We start from the raw sequence: 17,399 nt of genomic DNA, 5'->3' as shown, positions 1-17,399 counted from the left end.
TTCTGGGCCATCATTAATCCTGCTTGAACTGGGTCGTTGAAATTTCCCATTGACTTTAATCACAGGACATGGCAGTAATTAGAGATGACTTAGAGGATCTCCTGTATTCCAGGCAAACTCTCCTTTACCCCCATTATGTAGATACAGTCCTATTTCCCCTTGATAATCAGGATCAATCACCCAGCCTGTACAGTATTTCCCTTCTTTAACTGTTGATTCAGAGATAAGAGGAGCCCAAAGTGGCCAGGTGGCAGTTTTAACTTCCAGTTCAATGGAATCATTCTTGTGTTCTCTAGTGACAGCACTCCTCCTCTTGGGACTAAAACCTGTGGACCAGCAGAGTTTGAGGTTGCAGGGACAAGAAGTAAAACTTTTCCCAGTGGGTCACTAGGAGTAATAGTGAGAGCTGTCACTCCCATTTCCATGCCTTGATTCCTGGATCCATGGATCCTGGTTATGGGAGAAACAGCACCATAGAGTGGATGCTGATTTAAAGCATGCATCACCTCCTGGAGAACATTGCTCCAGCCTTGCAAGGTACTGCCACCTAGTTGGTGTTGTAATTGAGTCTTCAAAAGGCCATTCCACCATTCTACCAATCCAGCTGCTTCAGGGTGATGGGGAATATAAGACCAGTGAATTCCATGGACATGTGCCCATTCCTGCACATCATTTGAAGTGAAATGGGTTCTTTAATTGGAAGCAATGCTGTGTGGAATGCCATGGCAGTAAATAAGACATTCGGTAAGTCCACAGATGGTAGTTTTGGAAGAAGCAGTGCATGCAAGAAATGCACCCATATCCAGACTATGTGCCTATTCCAGTTAAAACAAATCGCTGCCCCTTCCATGGTCGAAGTGGTCCAATGTAGCCAACCTGCCATCAGGTAGGAGGCTGGTCACCTCAAGGAATGGTACCATATTGGGGGTTGAGTGTGGGGCTCTGCTGCTGGCAGATTGGGCACTCAGCAGTGGCTGTAGCGAAGTCAGCCTTGGTAAGGGGAAGTCCATATTGCTGAGCCCATGCATAACCTCCATCCCTACCTCCATGTCTGCTTTTTTCATGAGCCCATTGGGCAATGACAGGAGCAGTTGGAGAGAGAGGCTGAGCATTAGTCATAGAACAGGTCATCTAATCCACTTGATTATTAAAATCTTCCTCACCCTCTGATGAGTACTCACATGGGACACAAATATTTTTATGATTTTTGCCCACTTGAAAAGGTCTATCCACATATCTCTTCCTCAGACCTCTTTGTCACCAATTTTCCAATCATGTTCCTTCCAATTTCCGGACCATCCAGCCAAACCATTGGCAACAGCCCATGACTCAGTGTACAAACACATCTCTGGCCATTTCTTCTTCCAAGCAAAATGAGCGATCTGGTGCACTGCTTGAAGTTCTGCCCACTTGGAGGATTTGACATCATCACTATCCTTCAGGGATGTCCCAGAAAGGGGCTCCACTTTTGGGTGGTACCTGCATATCGTGCAGAACCATCTATAAACCAGGGCCGAGTTTCCTCTTCCTCAGTCAACTGATTGTAAGGGGCTCCCCAAGAGACCAAAGCTGTGGGCTGGGAAAGAGACGGTAACATGGCAGGGGTGGTGACCACGGGCATTTGGGCTACTTCCTCATGTAACTTGTGCCTTCAGAACCCACTCGAGCCCTATCTCATATATACCACTTCCACTTTATTACGGGGTACTGCTGTGCATGCCTAACTTTATGGTTGGTGGGTCAGACAATACCCAGTTCATGATAGGCAACTCAGGTCTCATGTTAACTTGATGGCCCATGGTTAAGCCTTCAGTCTCCACTAAGGCCCAGTAGGAGGACAAAAGCTGTTTCTCAAAAGAGGATAGTTATCTGCAAATGATGGCAGGGCTTTGCTCCAAAATCTAAGGGTCTGTGTTGTGATTCTCCCATAGCGGCCTGCCAAAGGCTTCAGACAGCATCTCTACTTGCCACTGAAATTTCCAGCACCATTGGATCTGCAGTATCTTATGGCCCAAGTGGTAGTACAACTTGCACAGCAGCCTGGACCTGACACAGAGCCTCTTCTTGTTCCAGTCCCCAATGAAAACTAGCAGCTTTTCTGGTCTCTGGGTAAATGGGCCAGAGTAGCACGCCCAAATGAGAAATGTGCTATTTCCAAAATCCAAAGAGACCAACTAAGCATTGTACCTCTTTTTTGGTTGTAGGAGAGGTCAGGTACAACAGCTTATCCTTCACTTTAGAAGGGATATCTCAACATGCCCCACACCACTGGACATCTAGAAATTTCCCTGAGGTGGAAGGATCTTGTATTTTAGTTGGATTTAACTCCCATTCTCTCTCATGCAAATGCCTTAGTAATAACTCAAGAGTCTTTGCTACTTCTTGCTCACTAGGTCCTATCAATATGATATCATCAATATAATGGACCAGTGTGATGTCTTGTGGGAAGGAGAGATGATCAAGATCCCTGCAGACAGGGAAACGGACTTTGGCCCAGTGGTTAGGGCGTCCGTCTACCACATGGGAGGCCCGCGGTTCAAGCCCCGGGCCTCCTTGACCCGCGTGGAGCTGGCCCATGCGCAGTGCTGATTCGCGCAAGGAGTGCCGTGCCACGCAAGGGTGTCCCCCGCGTAGGGGAGCCCCACGCGCAAGGAGTGCACCCATAAGGAGAGCCGCCCAGCACGAAGGAGGGAGCAGCCTGCCGAGGAATGGCGCCGCCCACACTTCCCGTGCCGCTGACGACAACAGAAGCAGACAAAGAAACAAGACGCAGCAAAAAGACACAGAAAACAGACAACCGGTGGAGGGGAGGGGAATTAAATAAATAAAAATAAATCTTTAAAAAAAAAAAAAACGTTTGGAAACAATGTTTAAAAAAAAAAAAAAAAAAGATCCCTGCAGACAATGTTATGACATAAGGCTGGAGAATTGATATACCCCTGAGGCAGGACAGTGCCTCAGTGGTCTTATACTTCTGGCCTTGCCAGCTGAAAGCAAACTGTTTCTGGTGGTCCTTATTAATAGCAATTGAGAAAAAAGCATTTGCCAAATCAACAGCTGCATACCAGGTACCAGGGGGATGTGTTGATTTACTCCAGCAATGATATCACATCTGGGACAGCAGCTGCAATTGGAATCACCACCTGGTTAAGTTTACAATGATCTACTGTCATCCTCTAAGACCCATCTGTTTTCTGTATGGGCCAAATAGGAGAGTTGAATGGGGGATGTGATGGGAATCACCACCCCTTCATCCTTCAAATCCTTGATGGTGGCACTAATTTCTGCAATCCCTCCAGGAATCTGGTATTGCTTTTGGTTTACTATTTTGCTAGGTAGGGGCAGTTGTAGTGGCTTCCACTTGGCCTTTCCAACCATAATGGCCCTCACTCCACAAGTCAGGGATCCAATGTGGGGATTCTGCCAGTTGATGAGTATGTGTATTCCAATTATGCATTTTGAAACTGGAGAAATAACCACAGAATGTCCCTGGACCAACTGTGAGATGGACCTGAGCTAAAACTCCATTAATCACCTGACCTCCATAAGCCCTTACTCTGACTGGTGGACCACAGTGATGTTCCGGGTCTCCTGGAATTAATGAGCCAGTGTCTAATAATCCCCAAAATGTCTGATCATTTCCTTTTCCCCAGTGCACAGTTACTATGGTAAAAGGCCGCGGATCTCCTTGGAGATAGGTGGGAGGAAGATCAACAGTATAAATTTCGGGCAGTTTAGCAGGATCCTTCCCCAAGGGGACCTGGACTTCTACTCAAGGGGCTCTGGGTCTGTAAACTGTCTCAAGTCTGGGAATTGATTAAGGGGCCGTGATTCTCTGCATCTGTAATTTGAGTTAGGGCTTTGTTCACTTGTCCTAGAACCCTTCTGTTTATAAAAATCCAGAAGAAATTTAGTAGACTGCCTGTCTATTTCACTGCTAGGTACCCCATGATGTATTAGACAACACCATAACTCTATGTGACTTATACTGTTTTGAGTGCTTTTTTGAATCTGCCTTTCATTGCAATAGCCATGCCCACCTTCTCTTTGGCATTAATTGCCCTTACTTGACTTTTACTGGACCAACATCCAATCATTCCCATAATGTTTAAGGATTCTAATTCCATCACAGCCCTCCCTAGAGTAATATCTGGACTACAGAGAAGAGCAACCACAGATCTCTTCAGGGAAGATGGAGTTAGCCTTATAAATTTATTCCTCACAGTCCTGGTTAAAGGTGTGTCCTCTGGACATTCCTGGGGTGGGTGGGCAACTCTCAAAAGGTAAAACCATTCTAGCATTCCAATCTCCTAAGCCTTTGAATTCCCTCTTCTACTTTATACCAGGGCAAATCTGGCATTTCAACCTCAGACATACTAGGCCATCTTTTGGTCCATGTTCCAGTCAGCCACCCAAACAAACTGTTAGAGCCCTTTCTCTCCTCTCAAGCTACAGTGTTGAATCCAGAATTTCTGCTTAGTGGGCCCATATCAATAAATTCAGCCTGATCCAACTTTATATTCCTTCTACCATTATCCCATGCCCTTAGTATCCATTCCCACACAGATTCCCCTGATTTCTCTATATATAAGCTGGAAAATTCATGCAGTTCTTTCTGAGTATACCTTAATTCCTCATGGGTCGCACTTTGTATTTCACCTTTGGGGACTTGTGATTTTAGTCTAGTAATCGGTCTCAAAGACAAGAGAGGTGGTGGGGATGGGTAAGGAGAAGGATTAGAAATGCTTTGCAAGCTACTGACCTCAGGACATTCCCTTGTCTTTTCTTCTGGTGAGACAGGATTAATTTCTTCAGGCAGGGATTGGAAGGGAGTTTCCTCAGGGCAGACTGGAGGCTAGGCAGGGCAGGTTTCAGTTTGGCTTGTACCCACCTCAGGGCTGGAATTTGTTTCAGAGTCTCTAGGGCAGGCTGGAGGTTGGATGATACAAGGTTGACAAGGTGTAGTCTGGACAGAGCAGGTCATCTCAGGCTTATCTGGTAAAGTCTCAGCTGATTCAGGGTTCCAATGTCTCCACCAATATTATCATCATCCCATATGTGTCCATCCCATTCTCTGGATTCCACTCTTTTCCAATCTATGCCTTTGCTTTAACTGCAGAAACCCTGTGGGGTTGAGATTTTAATTTCATTTGTAACTCCACTACTCATAAAATGAGAGTCTGAGTTTGGTTCTCAGATATTTCAAGCCTGTGGCTACAGAAGGCAAGATTTTCTTTCAGAGCACATAGAAACTTTCCCATCATTCATGCAGCATTTAAGTTTCAAATTTAAAGCCTTTAACTCATCTCATTATTTTGTAAGAGTATCCAGATTATCTAGGAGGAGTCATCCAACATCATTATAACTTTTGACTCCACAAAACTCTGTTAAGATGTTGAAAACACTCTCACACAGATCCTTGCTTCTTATAAGCAAGGAAATAGGGGAATCCAGTGATGATATTTTGCATATCTTGATTGCCAGCTCATGCCATGAACTGTTAGCAGCCTCTTCATTATTGGAAAGGGAGTTGTCAGTACCCTTGAGTCCAATTAGGATAGAGAGCCAATTGCAAAACTCCCAGAACCACCTCAAATACCCCATGTTGAAGATTCTGTTCCTCAAGAACTACCCCACTCTTGGTACCAAGCTGTATTAGTCAAGGTTCTCTACAGAAAAAGAATCAACAAGAGATATCTGTCAATAGTATGTGATTTTACATGTGGCCGTGGGGATGCACAAGTCCAGGTTCCGCAGGCAGGCTGCAACCAGGGGCTCTGATGAAAGTCCAGTGAAGGTTCTTGGCTAGTTCTGGGGGACGTTGGCTGTCCAAAGATGAGCTGGGAAATTCTTTCTCAATGCTGGAATCACTTCTCCTTTTAAGGCATTCAACTGATTGGATAAAGCATCACTCATTGCTGATGATAATCTCCCTGATTGATGTAATCATAATCAGCTATCTATGATTTACCACTGCAGTAATGTCAATGGTGACTAAAGTCCATAAATGCCCTTGTATTACAGTAGCCCAGTGCTTGCTTGACCAAACAACTGGGCACAATTACCTGGCCGAGTTGACACAGTAGCCTAACCATCACACAGGTGTATAATTCTTTTAATGTTCTTTTGGATTCAGTTTGCAAAAGTATTTTTTTGAGGAGTTTGAGGAGTATTTAGAGATATTGTCTGCAATTTTCTTTCTTTCTTTCTTCCTTTCTTTTTTTTTTTTTTTTTTTTTTTTTGAGTATCTTTATCTAGTTTCAGTATTAGGATATTGGTTTCATAGCATGAGTTTGGTAGAGTTCTTTCCTGTTCAAATTTTTGGAAGAGCTTGAGCAACATTTGAATGATTAGTAGAATTCACCTGTGAAGCCAATTAGTCCTAGATTTTCATCTTTTGGACATTTTGATAACAGTTTCAATATCCTTACTTGTGATTTGTTTGTTAAGGTCTTCTATTTCTTCTAGGGTTAGTGTAGGTTGTTCACATGTTTCTAGGAATCTGTCCATTTCACTTATGTTGTCTAATTTTTTGGCATACAATTGCTCATAGTATCATCTTATGACCAGTCTTATTTCTGCGAGGTAACTGGTAATGCCCCCCCTCTCATTTCTGATTTTATTTATTTGCATTTTCTTTTTATCCATGTCATTCTAGCTAAGGGTTTGTCAGTTTTGTTGATTCTATTGTAGTTTTTTCTCTCCATTTCATTTATTTATGCTCTGATCTTTAGTACTTTCTTTTTATTTATTTATTTTTCTTTAGTTTTGTTTCAGAATAGTTTGCTGTTCTGTTTCTAGTTCCTCCAGATTTGCATTTAGGTCTTTAATTTTGCTCTTTCTTCCTTTTTAATGTCAGCATTGAGGGCTCTTAATTTCCCTCTCAACACAGTCTTTGCTGTATCCCACAGGTTTTGATATGTTGTTCTTATTTTCATTCATCTCACTGATTTCTCTTTCAATTTCCTCTTTGACCAGATGATTATTTAAGAATGTGTTCTTTAATCTCCATATATTTGTGAATTTTCCCTTTTTCCATCTGTTATTGATTTCCAGCTTCATTCCATTATAATCAGAGAAAACTGTTTATTATAATTTCACTCCTTTTACATTTATTGAGATCTGTCTTGTGACCCAATAGATGATCTATCCTGGAGAAGTATCAATGAGCACTTTAAAAGAATGTCTATCCTGCTGTTGTGGGGTCTAATGCTGTATAAATGTCTGTTAGGTTTAGTTCATTTATCATGTTATTGAAGCTCTCTGTTTCTTTATTTACCCTCTGTCCAGATGTTTTATCCAATGCTGGCAGTGGTTTATTGAATTAATGTAGAAACATCTATTTTTCCCTTCAGTTTGCCATCGTGTGCCTCATGTATCTTGGGTCACCCATGTTAGGTGCATAAACATTTATTATAGTTATTTCTTGGTGAATTGCCTCTTTTATTAATACATAATGACCATCTTCATCTCTTATAACAGTTTTGTATTTAAAATCTATTTTGTCCAATATTAGTATTCTACTCTAGATCTTTTTTGGTTACTATTTGTGTGGAATATCATTTTCCAACCTTTCACTTTCAACCTGTGTCCCTACATAAGATATGAATCTCTTGTAGACAGTATATAGATGGCTCACATTTTTTATTCATCTTGTCAGTATGTATTTTGATTGGGAAATGCAATCCATTGACATTCAAGGTTTTTCCTGAAAGGGCATTACTTACTTCATCCATTTTATCCCTTGGTTTTCTGTTGTCATATATTAATATTATCTTGTTTTAAAAATCATTTAAGGCACCTTTACTAATAATCTTCATTTCTACACTTTCTCCAAGTCTCTCATCTTGTCTTTTCCTATAAGACTGTAGCATTCCTTTCATATATCTTGTAAATATAGTCTTTTGGTAACATATTCTCTCACTTTTTGTTTGTCTGTGAAAAGTTTAAACTCACCCTCATTTTTGAAGCACAGTTTTGCCAGATAAAGAATTCTTACCTGGCAGTTTTTCTCTTTCATACCTTAAATATATCATAGCACTCTCTTCTCACTTCCATGGTTTCTGATTTGAGATTGGCAGTTAGTTTTATTGAAGTTCCATTGTATGTGATGCATTGCTTTTCTCTTACTGCTTTCAAAATCCTTTCTTTATCTACGATATTTGTCATTCTAGATAGTAGGTGTCTCTGAGTATGTCTGTTTGGATTTATTATGTTTGGGGTGTGTTGTCCTTTTTGGATATTTATGTCTTTCATAAGGGTTGGGAAATTTTCAGTCATTATTTCCTCAAATATTTTTTCTATCCCTTTTCTATTCTCTTCTCCTTCCAGGACCCTGATAATGCCTATGTTTATGCATGTTGTGTTGTCATTCAATTATTGAGAACCCCTTCCATTTTTTCCAGTTTTTTCTCTTTCTGTTCTGTCTTTTCGAGTTCAGATGCTTGACCTCCACTTCACTAATTCTGAACTCTACCAAGACAAAACTGCTGTTATATGTCTTTAATGTATTTTTAATCTCATCCATTGTGTCTCTTACATCCATAAGCTCTGTTATTTTTCTTTGCAGGCTTTCACCTATTTATGCTCACTTAGTGCTTCTTGATATTCTTCATCTTTTTAGCCATATTTTCCTTCAACTCCTTGAATTGATTTAGGAGATTTGTGTGATTATCATTGCTTAGTTGTCTTAAATCCTGTGTCTCATCAAGATATTTGATTTGTTCCTTTGACTGGGCCATCTCTTCCTGTTTCCTAGTATGGCTTGTAATTTTTTACTGATGTCTAAGCATCTGAATATGTTGGTGAATTTATTCTGATGGTCAGTTTTTCTCTCTTGCTAATTCTTTTTCATGGTTCTTCTTATATTTTTGTTTGAACTTATTCTAAGTTCTGAGAATTTCCCAGTTTAAGTTATCAAAGTAGGATCAGGGACACATTAATAGGGTGCAAATTCATTCCAAGAGGTCTGGGGTTAGAGGCTCCAAAAGTGTTTTTTCTCCTAGCAGTTTTCCTGCCAGCCAGTGTATGGCAATCGTAGGCAAATCTTTCCACACAGGTGTGTCTTTCAACTCCAACTTGCTTGTGAATTTGGTCTGACTGGAGATGAGATTCAGAGAGGGATCTGATGGCCAAACTCCCTGAAGAGAAACCACTCTCTGCCTTCCCCCACATACTCCCTCTTCCCAGGTAGAAAGGTATCCGCTCTCATCTCAGTCGGCTGCATGAGCCACATGTTTTATCCAGGCTGTTTGCCTTAAGCGTGGAGGATGGGTGCACTCCCATCTGTGGGGGCTAGTATCTCACAGTTTTCATTTTGGCTTTTACATCTCTCTTGTCCCTGACCCTCCAGGAGGATGTGCAGCACTCGCCTGGTCTGCAAATCCCCAAAGCAGCAACCCCAACAGCTTTTTGTCCTTCCTCCATTGTTTGACTTTGTTTCCTTGTTACTTACTTATTGTGTACTTGAAGTCGACAAGAGCAATTATACACCACAAGTGTTTGTCATTCGCTAAATATACCAAATGCTCCGACTTTTTAGAAAGCAATGATTCGGTCTACAGGCCTACATCTTTTTATTGCTATGTTGAATCCTTTTGAGCTACTTTAAAGTTATAGTTCTTTGAACTTGAAAAATACTTTCTGTGTGTAAGTTTGCTTTTAGTTAATCCAATCATTAATATTGGAAAATAAATCATCAAATCTTTTAAGACTTAACCAGTTTTAATATTTTCATTTTTTTAATATCAATGTTAAAGAACTTTCATTTTTGTAAGTAAAAAGAGATATGAAGAATATTGTATCTGTAGCCATATTGCAACTGACTTACGTTAAAAATATTTTAGACCAGATAAATATAGCTCTTTTCAAAAGTGCAATAAAGTATTATTTTGTTCTCCTCTTCAATTTGGGGTCATTGATTTGAATTTATATTCTGCACTGTTTATTTGCACTATGTTTAATAGTTATTCTGCATACATACATTTATACATATGCATAGATACATTTACATATTGTGGTAGGTTGAATTATGTACCCCCCCAAAAAATACGTCCTTAATCTTAATCCCATTCCTGTGAGTGTGAAGCCATTATAAATAAAACCTTTTAAGGTGTTCATTTTAGTTTAGGTTGGGACAACTGAATCAGGATGGGCCCTAATCCTATCACTGCTGGCCTTATAAAAGAGAAAGCCAGAAGAGATTAGCATGGGGTGGGTTCCCACGTCCTATCTGCCATTTCTAGGTATCTCAAGATGGGCTGCCCCCTCCTGAGTCTCACTCAGGACCCCTCCCTGAAGTCACCAGTGTCCTCTGCCCCCTTTACTGCCATGACGCAAACCCTGGCCCAGGGACAATGCTGAGTTTCTTCCATAGACCACTCAGCTGTCAGTCAACGTGCAAGCATGCTGAGAAAGAACAACTCCAAGGAGCACAACGAGCTGCCAACCACATTCCTGCAGCTAGATATCCTAACTCCATTATCACATGCGCGTGCCCCTTCTGGGTGGTCCTGACGTTAACTTGCCACATTGGTTGTATGGTACAAAGAATATCAAGAAACAAGTAAAAATTGGTTTACCCTATCTTTTGCATCTTCGAGTAAGTTTTATTCCTCAGAGCCAAATAATCTTTGTGCAGAGCAAACCCAGTATTTATTTGTTCTTCAGTTAAAACAAGATATTCTCAGTGTAAAGTTAGATTGGCCCTTTGATTCAGCAGTTCAGTTGGCAGCGTATAATCTGCAAGCTGAACTTGGTGACTACAGTTTTGCTGAGATACTTTTGAACTTGTATCTGAGTTCAGGTTTGTGCCCAATCAGACTGAAAAGGTAGAGGTGGCTGTTTTTGAGAAATGGAAGGCATACAGAAGTCAGATACCAGTACAAGCTGAAACCAATTATCTCAATAAAGCCAAATTACTAGAAATGTATGGGACTGATATGCACGTGGTCAAGTCTAGAGATGGAAATGACTGTAGCTTGGGACTAACTCCAGTAGAAGTCCCTGTTTGAAAAGGAGACACCAAAACTGGCTTTTTTTTTTTTTTCCATGATAACCAGATTGGATTTTTTTTTATTTTTATTTTTATTTTACTGAAGTATATCAGTCATACATGAACACACAAAAATAGTAAGTATATAGTAAAGATTGCAAAGTTACAAAATAAACATACATAACATCACACAGGGGTCCCATGCATCACCCCTCCACCCACTCTTTGCATTGGTGTGAAACGTTTGTTACAAACTATGCGAGAGCATTTTCAAAATATTACTACCAACTATATTCCTTATCTTACATTTGGTGTATTTTTCCCCCAACCCATACTATTTTTTTAATGTATTTTTGTTACAGATATTGTGAACTTGCAAAACAATCATACAGATGTGTAGATTTCCCATACAACTCCACACCCTGGTGGAACATTTGTTACAGACTATAACATCAGACTATTACCACCAATCATGGTCCATAGCATACATTTGGCGCACTTTTTTCATACACCTCTATTATCAACTCGGTATAGCTTGGCATTCCATATCACTAGCTATTAGGGAAATGCAAATTAAAACAATGAGATATCATCTCACCACATAGAATGGCCATTATTTAAAACACAGACAACATTAAGTGCTGGAGCGGATGTGGAGAAATCAGAACACTCCTTCACTGTTGGTGGGAGTATAAAATGGTGCAGCCTTTGTGGAAGACAGTTTGGCAGTTCCTCAGGAAGCTAAATATAGAACTGCCATATGATCCAGCAATTCCTCTACTAGGAATATATCCAGAAGAACAAAAAACTATGACATGAACAGACATCTGCACACCAATGTTCATAGCGGCATTGTTTACAATTGTCAAAAGATGGAAACTACCCAAGTGTCCATCCACCAATGAATGCATAAGCAAAATGTGGTATATACATACAACGGAATACTATGCTGCAATAAGAAGAAAAGAAATTGGGACATATGTGGTAACATGGATGAGTCTTGAAGACATTATACTAAATGAAGTAAGCCAGACACAAAAGGACAAATATTGCATGGTCTCATTAATATGAACTAAATACAAATAATAAACACATGGAATTAAAATCTAGAGTATAGGTTATAAGGAGATAAGAGGAGGGATGAGAAGAACTATGGATGCTTTTATGTGTGTAGGAGTTTTAATTAACTTGACTGTAAAAGTGTAGAGATGGATAGAGTTGATAGTAACGCATGATAGTGAGTAACAACTGGTTTATAAATGGGATTGTGACTGAAAAATGTAGTCTAGAGAAGTAAATGTCAATAGAAAGTAAGCAAAGAATAATCTAGGGACTGAACAATACAGTGAACCCAGAGACGGTTGAGAATTGTGGTTAAGGATACAGATGCAAAAGAGTCCTTCTGTTAGCTAGAGCAGATATACATCACCATTGCAGGGTGATGGGAATATAGAGAAACATGGGAAAACTACAATTGGTGTGACCTATAGACTGTGGTTAGCAGCAATACCAGTTTGGATTTTAAGAAGAATCAATTCACCCTGGTAGTTATAGAAGATGATGATCAGGGCAAAGATTGTTTGTCTTTAGGCTGGATTACCCAAAGAATGCAAATGTTTATGTAAATGTGCTATGGAGCATCACAGGTTCTTCCTCCTCTGAGGTCCTGTCCAACAGAATTCTCATTGATCAAGACTTATTCACAGTCTGACTGCCTGAGGTTCTGGGACCCCGGTGAGAGAGCTGGCACTCCAGAACCTAAAGGCACTTAAAAGCTTCAAAGGGAGAAACAGTTCCTGCTACAAATCTGGACATCTGATTGGGCAACCTTGATCCCAGAGACCTTAAAAGCTGTGAAAGACCAGAGATGTGGAGTGATGGAAAGCCTAGAGACAACTATATCAAAAGAGTGAGAATTGATACAAAGGAATGAATCATATGTAAATTAGAAGGTAATGAGATGCAACCATCTCTTGGTGCCAAATTCTACTTTTGGTGGTCAAGAACATCCTGTTGAAGCAGTGAAGTACGAAAACCAGCTTTAACCGGTCGGCTGGACCTGTGCGGAAGCAGCCCCTTGCTGTCCTCACTTCAACTTGCTTATCAACATAGTAAATTTCCCACCCACGGGTGTAGTTATCCACCCCTTTTTTGATCAGGCAGTGTATGTGCAAGCGTGATTTCCTGAGCATACTAATCATACAATTTTATAACTAGCTATGTATGTTCATCCAGATGCATAAAAGCTAATGCATAGTCAAAGCAAATGCTAAGTAGTACGTTAGGTATTTAAGCAAGAGTAAAAACGCAGCACCGGGAGTCAGGTTTGAATCGCTTTACACCAACCTTGGCTCCTGTCTGCAGACATAATAAATGTAAATTCTGCCTAAAAAAAAAGTATACAACTAGGATCACAATTTAGATATAGTGGGAAAACTGAGTTATCACACCACACAAACCAATAAAGCAAGAAGATCACATCCTTTGAAAGAAGTCCAGCAGATAATAGTCTCAGCTCTACAAATGAAAGCAAGTACAGTGTTCATAATAATGTTTCAACCCCAAGAATGGCTCCAGACAGGCTTGCTGTGTGGCCTCTACTCTGCCTGTGATCCTGCCATTTCTTCTGGCCCTCTGCTAGTGGAAATAGAGAATCTTCCAAGGAGCCTTGAAACAGACCAGCACGACAGGAAATGGCTCTCTGCTGCCAGTGACTGCTGTCAACGTGGTGGAAATCAGTAGATCATGAGGGCCTTGACCCCAGAACGCACATAGAAACTGCGTTTTCTAGTGCTTCTGCAGGACTGATCATCTAAGGAGAATTGGGGAGAAGCTGTTTTTTGCTGGCTAACTAGGTGTGTAGTGCTATTTATAATTGAATTTTTCTGTGAAAGGGAAAAGGGTCCTAAGAAGCTGTATGCCATCAGTGATGACAGATGTTTTTGTGTTGAGAAGAGGATGTAGGTCTTTGCAATTTTGGAAAGGTTTTTCATGATTTCAGCATGTTAACCTATCATTCACAAATGTCACAGGAGAAGGTTTGAGTCTGTGAACAAGCTGCCCACTATCATCCCACCCTATGCCATCCAAATAGATTGAGGTTAATGAATCAGACACTTTAAAAGCTCACTCAGAAGGAAATATGTCCAGGAATGATGTGTTAGCCTTTTGTGTCATTTTTATAAAACTTGCTCATATATCCCATGACCTTAAATTTCAGCTAAGTGCCTAAGGTTTTATAATTTTAACCAGTGTCATTTTTAATTTTAATAACTTTCTCTTTTAACAAGAACAAAAATTGTTAATGACTAAAAAATCACATTGATAATGTAACTCATGTAGAGAATAAACCTACTATTCACTGAATAGTTACTCAAAATGGAAAATACATTTACTTTTATCTGTTTCCTTTTCTCTCTCGTCTCATGAAACTGACAGATTACCCAGGTTTTCAAAAGCCTCATAAACTGGCCTCGTTCAACCTCTAAGATACCCTTCTGAAGCCAAAACTGTATCATTTTCAAATGAACTGGACATGTATTTCTATTTTTGCTCTTTTATGAACTACAGAATGTAATTATCTGAGCTCTTTGGTTTGAGTTGGAGGCAAATTGGGTAGAAAAAGTACACTTCTGATGTAATGGGAAGTGATGTAAGGGGAGCATTTTTCTGTCTTTTGTGTACTTTTTTCAAATTAAAAATTCTTTTACCGAAATGTAAAAAAAAAAAAAAAAGGTGAAAAAAACAAAAAGAGAAAGCCCTAGGAAGGAGCCAAAAGCCAGGGAGCAACAGAACCAGAGGAGAGAGGAGAGGAAAGGCGCTCGCCACGTGGTGGGAAAGCCCAAGACGCCAAGGCTTGTTGGCCAGCCACAGCACTGCTGACCTTGGGAGATAAAAGCCTTCCCGAAAGCTGAGCCAGTGAATTCCTGTTGCTGAGCCAGCCCAGAGGGTGGTGTTTGTTTAGGAGCCTGGAAACTGAGACCCATAGAAATGTATTAAAAACTGGCAAACTGGAAACAGGCGAGTGCGTTAGAGAAATTATCAGAACATGATTAAAGAGTGCGTTTTGTATGTTTATTCATATTACATACGTATAATTATACATATTCTAATATAGAGAAATTTCCGGTTTAAAAATGGAAAACTATCAGCCATCTTGTAAAAAAGTACTGTAAAAAGTAATTAAAGGTCCTTTTAAAAAATAAATCTGAGTTTTCAAAGAAAAAAATAGTATTCTAGGAATTGTGTCTGTGAGTTAAGGCTGATATTTAATTCTGAACTGAAACATTCTCTTTTATGTTCTGATGCCTATAGTAGGATAAATAGCATCTTATTTCATATGGCATATTCATAAATATTATGTTATGCTTTATGAAATTCATATTTTTTGTAATTCCTGTTTTATTTTAATAAACTATTTATTAAAAAGTTTAGAAGAGTGGTACAACCTTCTAGTTCATTAAGCAAGACCTTGTTTGCCATGCTGGGAAGTTTGAGTCTATATCCCAGAGTCACCAAAACTAATGGGCATGTTTACACCTCATCCGATGTGAACTCGTAGAGCCACTCAACAGCTGTCCTATCTCCAACACATTTTCTTGTGGCTTCTGGGATACCATTCTCTTTGGTTTCCCTCGAGCTTCTCTGCTGCATCTCCTCAGGCTCCTTTGCAGAATTATCCTTCTATATTCGAGCTATATTCTATTTAAAATGTTTTCTCTCTCCCAAGAAAACCTCACCTATGCCTGTGGCTACAATTACTCCCTATTCCTGGGTGACTCTCAGACGCCCATCTCCAGCCCTGACCTCAGGGGCCCAGCACATGTTTCCAACTGCATATTTGAATATGGTCATACAAATCTCTCCGAAGCTCTTAAAACAGAACTGATGGTCTTATTTTTGTTTGTTTGTTTTGTGTTTGCTTTTCACAAATTTTCCTGTAGCATGCATATACAGTGATCAAGTGTCTTCTTTTATAGCAAATACTCCATCTAGACAGTTACACCTTGCATCTCCATATTAATTTCAGGCACTGTAGACTCTCAAATAAACCTCTCTCTTCTCCCTCACCAATTTACTGGTTCATAATATCAAAATTCTCCACTTTTCTCCTTGCGTGAAAGGTTGGAATTCAAAGAGACAAATGAGCAAATTTGCTTCCTTTGGGCAAGGCATGTTGCAGTTGCAATCAGAGAGGAGTTTCCAATTACAGAAGAATATTGGTTCGATTACTTTAGTCACCAAACACTATTCCTGTTCCAATATATTTTTCTTCCCTGCTCTTTCCCCTTTTTCCATCAGATCCAATTTACATCTGGCCTCCCCTTCTCTGATGCTAAAGTCAGAAGCTCAAGGACTTCTAGGGCCCAGGCTAGACCTGAGAGAAACACCTCTGGGGAGAAAAATCATGAGGCTCAGGCAATCTGTTTGATCAATATCTATGAATGATGGCTACAATTAACCGAGCACTCTGAATTTGACCGGGATAAGTCAAATGTTGTCTCTGATTATATTTTCATTTTCATGAAGGATCCACCTTTCTCTGTAAGTAAAGTATTCTATGTGTAATTTTGAAAAGTTTGGCACCCCACAGTTAGTAAAGTTGTGAGTGAATGTGTTCACACACTGAGCAACTACCTACCATTAGCCTCATTTTTTTTTAAGATTTATTGTCCCCCTCCCCCATTCCCTCTGTTCCCCCATTGCTCTCTGTGTCCATTCACTGTGTGTTCTTCTGTGTCTGCTTGTATTCTCATTAGTTGGCTCCGGGAACTGATCCTGGGATCTTTTGGAGTGGGAGAGAGGTAATTACCCTCTTGCGCCACCTCAGCTCCCTGTTCTGCTATGTCTTCTTATTTCTCTCCTCGGTGTCTCTTGTTGCGTCATCTTGCTCTGCCAGCTCTCCGCATCGGCCAGCACTCCTGAGTGAGGCAGATTTCCTGTGTGGGGCCACATTCCCTTGTGGGCCAGCTCTCCACGTGGGCCAGCTTGCCTTCACCTGGAGGCCCTGGGCATTGAACCCTGGACCTCCTATATGGTAGACGGGAGCCCAATTGGTTGAGCCACATCTGTTTCCCTACCATTAGCCTCTTATTCTATTAAATACAGCAAGGTAGCAATTTCAAGGCCTCCATTACTTGACCTGGGGGGACATCAATAATCAATCATGAAACCCTTTCCTAAAAAAACCTAGACTAGACTTAGCAATCCTCACCGAAGCCATCTGGGCAGGTACCACCAGTCAATCCAAGCCAACTCGCACAATGAAATTCTTTCTCATTTTGGAAATAGAGATGAACGCATTTCCCCCAGAAATTTAGTATGAAAATTCAGATTTTATGAGGGAAGAGAATCCTCAGAGGGAAAGAAAGGACCTAGAGGCTATGGTAGGACCCCTCCTATAGTT

The 17,399-nt window shown here is 40.4% G+C and overlaps 1 pseudogene; it reads left to right on the top strand.

Moving 5' to 3' along the window:
- The first annotated feature begins 10,355 nt into the window (after nt 1–10,355).
- On the top strand, nt 10,356–13,735 carry LOC101433588 (band 4.1-like protein 5; annotated as a pseudogene).
- The last annotated feature ends 3,664 nt before the right edge of the window (nt 13,736–17,399 follow it).

The sequence above is a fragment of the Dasypus novemcinctus genome, chromosome 1 (assembly GCF_030445035.2).
Source record: "Dasypus novemcinctus isolate mDasNov1 chromosome 1, mDasNov1.1.hap2, whole genome shotgun sequence".
Lineage (NCBI taxonomy): Eukaryota > Metazoa > Chordata > Mammalia > Cingulata > Dasypodidae > Dasypus > Dasypus novemcinctus.
The sequence above is the reverse complement of the archived record's forward strand: the minus strand, read 5'-3'. Positions and strand labels throughout refer to the sequence as shown.